Source organism: Rhinolophus ferrumequinum, chromosome 4, assembly GCF_004115265.2.
Source record: "Rhinolophus ferrumequinum isolate MPI-CBG mRhiFer1 chromosome 4, mRhiFer1_v1.p, whole genome shotgun sequence".
Taxonomy (NCBI): Eukaryota; Metazoa; Chordata; class Mammalia; order Chiroptera; family Rhinolophidae; genus Rhinolophus; species Rhinolophus ferrumequinum.
This window is the reverse complement of record NC_046287.1, coordinates 92440293-92452447: the sequence shown is the minus strand read 5'-3', so window position 1 is coordinate 92452447 and position 12155 is coordinate 92440293. Positions and strand designations below refer to the sequence as shown.

At 39.2% G+C, this 12155-nt stretch overlaps 1 pseudogene; it reads right to left on the bottom strand.

Annotated features, from left to right (window-relative positions):
• Positions 1-1037: 1037 nt before the first annotated feature.
• LOC117021714 (60S ribosomal protein L36-like) lies at positions 1038-1377 on the bottom strand (annotated as a pseudogene).
• Between the last annotated feature and the right edge of the window lie 10778 nt (positions 1378-12155).

Here is a 12155-nt window from a genome sequence, read left to right as displayed (position 1 = left end):
GTGTTATATGCTGATCCTTCAGGCAGGACTGTGGGCCATAAGCAGAGCACTAGCAGTCTGAGTTCTTCCCTCTCCCACAGCTGTGATAGCTCCAGAAAGCAGGGAGCTCGGAGCTCTGGTCTGCATCCTGCTCCCACACGGCCTGCATCTCCCCATTTCCCCTTCTCCCCTCCCCAACTCATCCAATTTGCCCACCTTTAGATGATTTCAGTTGTGCGTCTCTTAGTCTTGCCTGTTTGCTGAGAGGGGAGTCCTTTGTGGAGTTATAATTGTTCAATTTGTTGTAAATTCCAAGGGAGATTTCAAGAGACTCACTTCACACTGCCATTTCTATGACATCCCCAATCCAAAAAATTCACTTTTTATCCTTTAATAATTTGAATTTTTCAATTACAGATGAGATACAATATTATATTAGTATCTGTTTTGTTTGTTTATTTATGTTGTTCTTTGGAGTCCACATATAAGAGAAATCACACTGCCTCTCTTTCTCTGTCTGACATACTCCACTCAGTACAACACCCTCCAGGTCCACCCATGCCACCACAGATGGCAAGAACCCATTCCCTTCTCTGGCCGAGAAATATTCCATTGCATGTACTCGTATGTACCACCTCCTCTTTATCTATTTTTCCATCAACGGACACCCAGGCTTCCTCCACATCTTGGACATTGTAAACAATACTGCAATGAACGTATGGATGCACATGTTCCCTTAAAGTACCTTGGGCTTCTTCAGTTAAATACCCAGAAGTGGGATTACTGGATCCTTCTTTGTCTCTTGTAGCCTGTGTTTTAGGTTTATTTTTTTCTGGTATAAGTATTGTTACTGTAGATTTTTTGTTTGTTTGGGTTTGTTTCCATTTTAATGAAATATCTTTTTCCTATCCCTTTACTTTCTGTCTGTGTGTGCCTTTCTGTCTGAACTGAGTCTCTTGTAGGCAGCATATTTAAGAGTCTTGTTTTCTCATATATTCAGCCACCCTAATTTCCGCCACCCCCTGAATAGGTTTTGTTATACACAGAGGGGATGGGTTTCATTCCTTCTTGCCTGCTACCTTCTTCTTGGTTGCAAGGACATTGCTCAGCAACTCTCTCTTCCTTTTGGCAGTGATTAGAACTCTGTGTCTGGTGGATGTGTGTCCCCACACTTTTCTTGATGAACTTCAAGGCCCACTTGTCCTTAGAGACATTGAGCAGTTCCATGGCATGCTGCTTATAGGGGGCAAAGCTGCACACCTCTTGTATCATGTCCTGCATGAAATTGGTGTGTTTGTTGAGGTCCCTGTGGCAGCGGCTGTGCCTCGGCTTGCTGACATTCTTGGTCACCTTGTGGCCCTTGTTGAGGCTTATGGCCATGGGGTAGTGCAGAGCCATGGCTACTGCTGGCATGGCTGAAAGGGCACCCACCCTAGCTTTTGATTGGAGCATTTAATCCATTTACATTTAAAGTAATCGTTGCTACATGTATAGTTATTGCCATTTTATTATTCACATTTTTGTTCTTTCTTTTTTCTTTTCATCTTTACAGAAGTCCCTCTAAGACTCTTTGTAATACTGGTTTTGTGGTGATGAACTCCTTAGCTTTATTCTTGTATGGGAAACTCTTTATCTGTCCTTCAATTCTAAATGGTAGCTTTGATGGGTAGAGTAATCTTGGGTGTAGGTCCTTATGTTTTTTTCATCACTTTGAATATTTTCTGCTAATTCCTTCTGGCCTGCAAAGTTTCTGTTGAGAAATTGGCAGACAGTCTTATGGGAGCTCCCTTGTAGGTGACTAACTGCTTTTCTCTTGTTGCTTTAAATGTTCTCTTTGTTTTTAATCTCTAGCATCTTAATTATGATATGTCTTGATGTTGGCCTCTTTGGGTTCATCTTGTTTGGGACTCTGTGCTGTCTGGACTTGTATATGTATTTCCTTCACCAGGGTCTGAAAGTTTTCCATCATTATTTCTTCAGATAGGTTCTCAATTCCTTGCTCTCGTTCTTCTCCTTCTGGTCCTCCTATGATACACATGTTGGTACGCTTGATGTTGTTCCTGAGGCCCCTTAAGCTATCCTCATTTTTTGGGGGATTCTTTTTTCTTTTTGCTGTTCTGATTGGGTGTTTTCAGCTATGTTATCTTCTAAATTGCTGACTTGATCCTCTGCTTCATCTAATATACTATTGATTCCCTCTAATGCATTCTTCAGTTTAGTTTTCGTATTCTTCATTTCTGACTGGTTCTTTTTTATATTTTCTATCACTATTTTTATTTTTCCTATCTGTTTGTTAAAGTTCTCCCTGAGATCATTGAAAATCCTTATAACCAGTGATTAGAACTCTGTGTCTGGTGGATTGCTTGTCTCCATTTTGTTTACTTATTTTTCTGGAGCTTTGTTCTGTTCTTTTACTTGGGACATGTTTCTTTGTCTCCCATTTTGGCTGCCTCTTTGTGTTTATTTCTATGTAGTGCTGCTATGCCTCCTGGTCTTAGTTGAGTGGTCTTATGTAGTAGGTCTCCTGTAGGACCTAGTGGTATAGTCCCCCTGATCACTAGAGCTGGGTGCTGCAGGTGTGTCTCTTGTGTGTGTTGTATGTGTTTTCCTGTTGTAGTTAAGCCTTGGTTGCTGTTTGCACATTAATGGGAGGGATTGACCCTCAGGCTGATTTATTGTAAGGACTGGTTGTGACTACAGTGGAGGAGGTATTATGCAAGGGCTGACCCTACAGAGAAGGGTTCACTTTAGTGGGGCTCCGATGCCTGCCCAGTTTGCCCTTTGTGTGTGTTGTCCTTGGAGGCAGCCAAGTCACGTTCTGGCTTGGTCCAAAGCTGGCCACTGGGTGTGCCACCCAGGGGTTTACTGAAAGGGGCCTCACCACGGGCTAAGTTTCAGTGTAGCTTGTGCCTTGCCTGTTGCCACCTGGTATGAGCCACAAAGCAAACCACAGTGGCCACCAACCACCCTGGACTTGAAGGTACTTTGAGAGGCCAATCTGTGAATTAAGGCTGGCTGCCACCAGTGCTGATTTAGGCTTGTCAGCCAGAGGTCTGGGACACACTGAAACCAGATGCTGCTTTTTTGGGTTTTGTGAACTTTGAGAGGAAAGTCTGCAGCATGAGCTAAGGCAGGTTATGGAAAAGCCGCTTGCAGTGGCTTGGGTGGGCCCAAAAGTTGGATGGTGTCTCAGGGAATTACTAGGGTGGGGCAGATGAAAGGTGATAGCCAGTATGATGGTGACTCAGATATAATGTCCACCTGTATCTGCACTCAGGGAGATGGGAGAGCTCATCAAAAATCAATGGCTTCCACCAGCTCCTCCCTCCAAGAGAAAGCTGCCCCTCCAGCCCTTGCTCTGAAGCTAGACAATTCAAATCCTCCCTGTATATCCCTGGTGTCTTTTGAACTGCTGTCCCAGCACAGGAGCTCAGAGTGAGTGAGTGCATTCACGAGTAAGTCTATGTGCAGACTCTTTAAGAGGCGTGCCTAGGACTGTAGACGCCCTCCATCTCACTTAGCCACAATCTCTGCTGGTGTGCACAGCCGGGAGTTATGGGGACTTCTCTCCCTGTCCCTGGAACTCTGAGCTGGGGAGCCTGATGTGGTGCTGTGACCCCTTGCTCCAAAGGGGAACCTCTGCAGCTGAGTTATCACTCCTGATTTTTAAAGGTCACACATGGGTTTGGGACTGTTCAGTGTCTCTGCCTTCCGACCAGTTTCTAGGTGTCCTACCAGTTTCTGTATATCCATAGTTTTATGACCTCAGTTAAATTAGAATTCAGGTGATTCTCAATGATGGTTTTTCTGTAGTCTAGTTGTAATTGATGTGGTTCTGAGAAAAGGTGAGCAGAGTTTTACCTACTCAGCCATCTTGACTGGAAATCTTACCTGATACATATTATTATTCATGGATTCAAAAGGAATAAAATGTCAATAATTTGACTTTCTATATTTATCATTTCTTAGCAAAGTGTATTTCCATGAAATTGTTCTTTAAAAATGATAATGTACATTTCATTAAGAGGTACTTTGTTAGAGAGCTACAAAACACAGTACTCCTCTCCTAATTAGGAAGAAGTGTTTGCAGACAGCTCAATCCTCATGTTTTGCTATCTGACAAGAATCAGAATCCTAAAATTGCCTCCTCTTTTTTCCTTTGGGTGACTTCCTCACTCACTTCATAATATTGGTCTCTTGTGAGTCTGAGAACTTGTTTTAAGGTGGGGTGTGTATGCATGTGGGAGTAAGAGTGAGAGACAAGAGCAGGAAAATGAAGAGATAGCATGACCCAAATGTCTGGAAAGTAGTCTCTAATCCTTGATTTTCTCATTGCCATGAAAAACAGCTAAACTGTCCATTACAAATTAAGTCTACCTTAACCATTAGCAACACACAAATAAAATAATTTTAAAGTAAAATGAAAAACACAAGAGAGAAAAAAATCTCATGCTCAGGTATGCTCACATTTTCCAATAAATTTTAAATGGACAACTAAAAATATTCTTTTGCAATTGCTTACATATTTTACATTGCAAATATGCTGGAAAAAAATTACTGGAAGATAGAAAGTACAGAAATATGTTGTTTACCATGGGTATAGATGCAGCTTCATGAATGTAACTTTATTTAGCCTCCTGTCCACCCTCCCCCACCCCCACCTTTTTTTTGGCTTGGAATTTTGGTAGGGACAATGAAAAGCTCATGAAAATTAAGTCATATTATCTCCAGCAATGGAGAGGGAGGAAAAGGCCAATACTGGTTGATAAGTTTTGAGGTGGTTCTTCCATAAGGTGTAATAAATCAAGTCAGAAATATATCAATACACCATTGGATTTCTTATAGGTGGTCTTTGAACTAGTACATTTTAGTTAAGTCCCTATTATGAGCAAGTTATTCTGCTGAGCACCATGGCAGATACAAAGATGTTAAAATGCAGTCAATGTCTGTAAGAAGATCACAATTTAGAACACACAGTCATATATGAATTCATTGAGTAAAGATATGCATATAAGTTGTACTCTATTATATTATAAATGTATAAGAGTTATTTCAAAGTAGCACATTAGTAATTGATAAATAAATAGTAAAAATAGCAAGTTCTTAAGAAGAGGTGTAAGGAGGAAGACACCACTACCTTTTTGAGTGAGTTAAGATAATTCTAATAAGAGCCAACATTATTCAGTACTTACTATGTGCCAGGAATGTTCTAAGGACTTTATATGTATTAACTCATTTTATCCATATGATAATCGTAGAAGGTGGAAGCAATATTATCATTCCATTTCACACATGAGAAAATTGAGGTCAGAGAGGTTGAGTAACTTGCCTAAGGTAGTGGAGAAGACAGAATTTGAACTTTGCTGTCTAGATTCAGATGCCATGCTCTTCATTATTGCTCCTGACTCTGTATGAGGGACTCTGGTTGCTGATCCTTCAGATTTGTATGACCTGGATATTTACAAGCAGTTTGCTTCTAAAACAACTGTGAAGATGAAATTCATAGGACAAATCATACACTATCTAAATTGGTTTTAAATGTACATTTCTTTTAAAATCAATGGCCGACAAGTGTTGTTTGGTCATTTATGACTATTGCTCCATTCCTTTTCCCTTTATATAGTTATGATCTATTGGTGGAGAAAAATGCTTGGGTAATTTTTTGGATTGGATGGTGAGACCTTAGGAACATCAGAACAAGAAAAGACAATCACTAAATTGTTAAACTTGAGACAAGAAAGAACATTTTTGTTTTTTCCTGAGATGGAGGGGGAAGAAAATGAGAAGAAAAGGAGGTTATTGAGAAACAAGAGCAGTGAAAGATTGGGAGACTAGATGAAGTGCAGGATAGAGAAGGGTCCAAGAAAGGATACCTAAATCCCATTCTTGTCAGAAAAATTTTGAGAAAGATGGTATCTGAGAGATAAATTAAAAAATTTGAGCTATACCACACTCTTCTAATCTGAAATCGTTAATAAAATCTCCATTGCTCATAATGATTGATGTGATTACGACTTTAAGAAAAAGGTAATATTTGTTTTAACTTCTTTGAAACCAGTAAAAGGTATGAGGTCACAATTCAGTTGATGCATGAAACACTGAGACAGCACAGGTGGAATTAGAAGATGAAGACAGAAGGGGACCGTGGGAACATTTAGTGCTTCCACAAGCTGTAGGAATTGTTAGGTCAAGTCTCAAACAGATCTGTAAGACAGGAAACTCACCAATAACTTCGACTCATATAGTTGGCACAGTTGCAAAAGATTATCAGCTAAAACTGCTTAATAATTTTCTTTCAATTACAATCAATTTTTAGATCGTAGGTTTTCCCACTTTGCTTGATAGTATAATTTTCTTCACAAACCTCTTTCAAATTGCCGTGCTCTTCAGCCGTCTTACCATTACACTGCAAATTCTGTTTAAAAGTGTTTTTTGTACTTGACTATATTAGCCATGTTATTTATTTACCAGTTACAAACATCTCTTACATAGACCTTTCCTTACTATGATAACAAATGTAGTGTTTTAAATCTCTGACTTTTTGTACCACCAGTTAGAACCTCTGCTTTAGCATTAGTCATACTGATGCTACAGTGGTTCTCATTTTTTAGTGAATTACTTAGAGGTTGAAATGATCACTTTTATGCATCAGTTCTCCATTGGCTATCAAAAAAGTATTTGCACAGAGCTATCAGAATTGCTAAGTATCTCGATTCAGGCTGTATTACCATCTCTATTTCTTTTAAATCATGTATCTTCTTTATTCATTTCACCTAAGAGAAAGGAGTTCTAAGCAACCTCATCTTTTTTTCATGTATTTAGTGCAGTTGTTGTCAAGAGGGAAAAGCTTTGTGCTGGGGGTCACAGGCTTAGATTCAGGTTCTAAATTCAGTTTCTACATCTACAAAATAGTGATGTTCTGGTGATCATTAAATAAAATGGGGGGCACCGCTTTGTAAACTATAAGTGGTTATAGAAATTGTAGGTATTATTTTTTAAAAAAAGATAAAAATATTTCAGTCAAAACATTTCCTGGATTGAACAAAATAACCTATCTCTTCTCTCTCTTAAACCTTTCGCCTTTGGAAAATGGGTACTGGAAAATCTTAGCTCCCTGGCAAGTGAATTGACCTGGGGTGCAATCTTTTACCCTTCCTTGCCACTTGTGAGAAGGGTTAGGATCTTTGAATTTTTACTGAGCTGACTGAAAATATAGGGTTGCAAAGTGGAGTGATGTGGAGTTTTGAGGAAGCATGAAGCACAGCAGAAGGGAACTGAGCTCTGTTAGAGTTAACAGCTTACAGTCATTTTTGGCTCTTTGCTTATTGTTTGCACAATAAGATGTGGATAAAATGTGATTTTATTTAAATGAATGTGAGTATATTTATTTGAAAAACTATGCTGCTCTAGTTATAACAATTTATATGTCAAGAAATATGCATCTTCTTGGAAATTGGATGTTGATAGCCATTGTTAGTCATAGGGACATTAGTGCACGTGATGTAATTGATATAGTTTATATATATGCACAATCCTTTGAAATTCACAGATTTTTAAAATTAATCTTTCTTTCCACATTTAGGGATCTTCTGTTGTCTTCAACTGCTCTGTGAAGTCTACTATAATAAAAAGTAAGTAATGCATTTCCCACCTTTTTTTTGAGACTATTTCTGCATTGTCCACATGCATCACCATGCTGTCCAGCTGCTGAAACAATGGGTAAATGTCACATACATTTAAAGCAAATACACAAACAATTCTCAATTATTCATGCCAATGAAGAGAAGTAATGTCAAAGTTGTGGCCAGTGCAAGTTTAGATATGATGAATCAATTTGTTCTCTTTCTTGATGAAAGGTTTCTTATTGGAGGCACAATTTCAAGAGGTAGTAGCACTTTTTAAAGTTTTTAAAATAAATTAACAAAAGTAGATATAAGAATAAATATTCAAAAGTTTTTGGGTATGAATAGTATACTGTCACTATGCAAAAGGTATAGGAACACTGTTCCTGAGTAGTGAATTTGCAGTTGAGGAAGGAGAAGGTTGAAGGGAGATGGCAGAATCTGGTAGGATACATTTGTGATTCAAGTACAGTTTTCTCTCTCTTTTGATTTTTTTATACTTTGTAGAGATGTGAAACACAGTTTCTTTTCTCCTAGCATAAAAGGGAAAATATTTAGACATATGGGTCACAAAAGCCATTTATGCTCAAAATATTTCCTCAAAGCCATGATCAGAATATCTCTGGCATTATGAAATCCTGGAAAAACTCAGTGTGCTCTTCTGAGTAGGCCTGGGATGGTGTCCAAGTGGCCCTGTTATCCTTTCCTCCACCTGGCTGAGCCCTCTGTACAGTATGTGCAGTACTGTTTGGCTGCTGCTTCATTACTTACTAGAGTCAGTTGCACAAGTGGGCTGGCCACAGGGGGCCTGGGCCCACGGAACACTGTCTGAGTGGAGTTTTCCAGTTGATGTTTGGTTTGGCCTGGTCCATGCAATGTCTTGCCAGACCTGCAAAATCATCCCAGGATGGGAAATATTCTTCATGCTGTTGTCAAAGAACTCTAATCTTTCACTATAAACCTGGCGGGATGTCTGTTGGCCAAATCAAAGTATCAAAAACCCAGATTTTTCCCTGTGAAGAACGTGTCTGCTGTGGATGGTACTTGTACGAGTAGAAGTATTTAGGGTTGTGGTGTTGGCCAGGTTTATCCACTTAAGAAAGGAGAAACTCATAAATGTAGCACTGAAAGGCCCTCCACTTAAAAATAATGGAGGCAATGACTATTCCAACTCGACAGCCAAAGTAAAACATAAGCTATGGTACAGGATGTTATCTTAGAAACAGAGTTTTGTGTTTAGGTCTGTGGCCTTAGAGAGTTAGCAAAATGTTCTTCTATAAAGTGAGTATGGCACATGGGCACGCACATCTGTGCCAAGGGTGTGATGATCTTGGCACAGACATCAGGGCCTGACTCTCCACTCAGCCCTCCCTCGCACCTGTGAGGGCAGATTGGTTTTTATCTGTTTTTCCTGTACCCAGATCTCCCATTCTTTTGATGCAGTGTGTATATGGCAAGTGAAGTTCACCAATTAAATCTACAGATATCTAAGTTTCCTTTTATCTAGCATTATACTAGGTGTGTAACTTATTAGTTTTTAAAATAAGTCCACAGATCATATGTATACAGCGAAATGCCCCTCTTGTGCCTCTCGCAGTCACTACCCTCTCTTCCTTAAACAACCTCCATTTAGACTTTGAACTCTACTACAGGTTTGTCTTTTTCTAATTGATTTATAGGTGTTCTTTGATTATTTGGAATCAATCTTTTGTTGATTACATCTTCCATTCTGTGCATTTTTACTGTCATAACTCTGTCTTTTGATGAAAATATGATTAGTTTTTGTGTGTGTATGTGTTTGTAAGCACATATCCTGTTTTAGAAATCCTTGTCTATTCCAAGGTCATGCAATATTCTTCTATATTATCTGCTCAAAACTTGACTCTTTTATCTTTTATATTCATATCTACGGTTCACCTAGAGTTGATTTTTGAACATAATGTGAGGTAGGTGGTAAGATGAATTTTGTTTTTCCATATGGAAACCATTGATTCAAAATCATACATTGAAATGATCATCCTTTTCTCTACTGCTCTGTGCCATCACCTTATCATAAATCAATCTCTATATTTTTGAACTCTCTATTATATTACTTTCGTCTATTTGTCTATTTTTTATGCCATAACTGCATTCTCTTCATTACTGTAGCTTTGTAATTTGTAATTTCCTGAATTGTAGTTCTCCAAATTTATTCTTCATTTTGGGTGTGCTGTTTTTTCCTTTTGAATGTCCATATAAATGTTAGAATCAATTTGTCGATTTTCACAAATAAAACTTGCTGAGATAATTTTTTGGGATTGTATTACATTTATAGATCAATTTGGAAACAATGGACATTTGTACAAATTTGACTTTTAATCCATAAAATGAATTATTCCTCCATTTATTTGATCTTTATTTTTTCTCACTAACATTAAACATTTTTTTCTGCAATGTTAGATTCATTCCTGGTTATTTGGTGTGTTTGCCACTGGTTGGGGTTTTTGAAAGTGATGAGAAAATATTTGGTGTACAGGCAATTTATAAAGGATCAACACCTGTAGAAGGGAGGGATAGGAAGCAGGATTGGGCAAAGAAAAAAAGTCAAACTGCAATGTAAGCCTGGCAAAGCCGTGGCCAAACCCACAAGGTTCTCCTGAACCTTGTGGTTCCAGATATAGCGTATCACAGATGTCTCTTGGTCGGCAGAAATGGTGAGACCTCTGTACTCTTGCAGAAATCAGTCATTGGGTCTGGACTGCCCCAGAAATATGTACTCTCATGTGAAGTGACTCTTTGCAGCTGAGGCAAGCCTTGAGGGAGCTCATAGAACTTTCAGAAGTGGAGCTATAAATCAGTGGGATCTATGTCCATCACTGCCTACCCCCTGGGGAAGGTCCCACACAGATTACCTTTTACGCTGCTCAAATCCACTTCTTCATGTGTATTTCGGCAGCAGCTCCTCCAGGACTCTGGCATACCTGTCTTTCTGGGGGAAACTTAGAAGAGGAAGGCTAGTCGGAAGACCTATAGCCTCTTCACTCTAGATGGTATTAGGCTGATATTCATTGTTGACCCTATTCCACTATCCAGTCTGAAGTTGCCTCAACCATAGTACTACATCAGCTTGTCTTAATGACTTAGACTGAATATAAGTTTTTATTCTCCGTGCTCTTGTCAGGCCAAGGCTGTTATACATATCACAACTGAGCGAGAGAGTACCAGAGGTGCTCAAAAGTGCCCAACACTGCTGCTGCTATCAAAGAGCAGTTCTGCCTCTTTCTGATGATCAGGGCCAATTATTCCTGTCAAGATGGTGACTCTTCTTGCCTGCCTGTTGCTGACAGTTTGTTGCTATAGTTTGGAGTTGAAAAGGACTATTATTTTGTTCTCTGGTGAAATTGTGCTCGCTTTAGGGATCAGGACTTCAAACCCTGAAGATCTCAGAGTTGTGGTGATAGTAATTCCTGAGTCCTTCAGTGGATCATGGGTAATGATGGAGCCATTGCATGCCTTGGTTCCCAAACTCATGTATTCTTCCTATTAAGTACACAGTACCGTATAAAGTTCTTTAGTTCAATATATGTACTGCTTCATAGAGGATGACATTCTATCCTCATAGAGGAGTGCCTGTAAACTGGCACATCAGATGTGACTTTCAGAAACAATAGCAGCTTTTTTGGTGGTATGATATGTAATCCTATCTATTGGATACTGTCTATTTTCATGGCTCTACTCCGTATACCTCCTTTGTTGTAAAATGGGTCATCTGTTCTGATACAATATTATGTGGGTCCCATGCTGGTGAAATAAACATTCTGTAAACACTTAGATAGTGGTGCTAGCTGAGGCCTAAAGGACAGGAAAAACAAACGCATTCCTAGAATACATATCTATTTCATGGAAATCAAGTCACTGCCCCTTTTAGGATGTAAGAGACCCATGTAGGAAGGTTGACCCCATATAGCTGGCCAAACTCCATGAGAAATAGTGCCATATTAGGGGCTCAACGTTGACTTCTGTTGCTAACAGGTTGGGCATTCATTGGCCACAGCAGCTAAATCAGCCTGTCTGTGGGAGCTCATGCTGCTGGGCCCTGTATAACCTTTATATCTTCCACCTTGACCACTCCATTCATGTGCCCATTATGGCTCTGGGGTGACTGATGACTAGGCTGGCTGCTGTCCACAGACAGGATCACTTGCCAAAACCACTTGTGAGGGAGTTTTTATTCTGGGTGGTCAAATGTCCAGTTAAAATCAGGTGTTTTGTCACTGTGGGAGAACAGAATAATTCTTAGAGGAAAATAAGCATTCTCAGGCATATTGGTTTTTTAGACTCATTAGTATTCTGATTGCCCTTTTATAAGTGAATTTAGTTTTCAATTGCATGCTGGTCCTCTTAACAAACACAGTAATCAGGACTGTATACAAAGGAAATGTTACATGCCTTGATTTTAACACAGCTTGAGACAGTAGCTAACTATTTGAGAACCAATATCTTTGCCATGAATTTCAGTTAAGACAGGTAAAAAGGTTTTCTCTTCCACTCTGACCCCCCTATTTTGTGATGTGT